Source organism: Gavialis gangeticus, unplaced genomic scaffold, assembly GCF_001723915.1.
Source record: "Gavialis gangeticus isolate Ggan-Ray unplaced genomic scaffold, GavGan_comp1, whole genome shotgun sequence".
Taxonomy (NCBI): domain Eukaryota; kingdom Metazoa; phylum Chordata; order Crocodylia; family Gavialidae; genus Gavialis; species Gavialis gangeticus.
This window is the reverse complement of record NW_017729014.1, coordinates 19,435,894-19,436,160: the sequence shown is the minus strand read 5'-3', so window position 1 is coordinate 19,436,160 and position 267 is coordinate 19,435,894. Positions and strand designations below refer to the sequence as shown.

The window sequence follows — 267 nt, the reverse complement described above, 5'->3', positions numbered from 1 at the left end:
TAGCCTGTAGTCATTTTTTCCCTTGCTGAAACAACTGAGTAACTGAGACAGGAGTTTGATCAGGATACTCATGTTTTAGTAAAAAAAAAAAAAAAAAGATAGTTTAGACTGCACATCTTGCCTCTGGATCCTCTACATCCATTGATTGCTGGTGGTAGCACCATCTGCTCGTGATTGATGTTTAAAATACAAATCTTCACACTTGAATACTTCCAAGAACAAAAAACTGAAAGAACAATTTTAAGCAACCAAAACAATTACACAAAT

At 34.5% G+C, this 267-nt stretch overlaps 1 protein-coding gene across 2 annotated transcripts in view; it reads right to left on the bottom strand.

Moving 5' to 3' along the window:
* CAPZB (capping actin protein of muscle Z-line beta subunit) overlaps positions 1 to 267 on the bottom strand; it is a 108,660-nt gene that overhangs the window by 47,528 nt on the left and 60,865 nt on the right. The gene's annotated exons all lie outside the window — the stretch shown is intronic.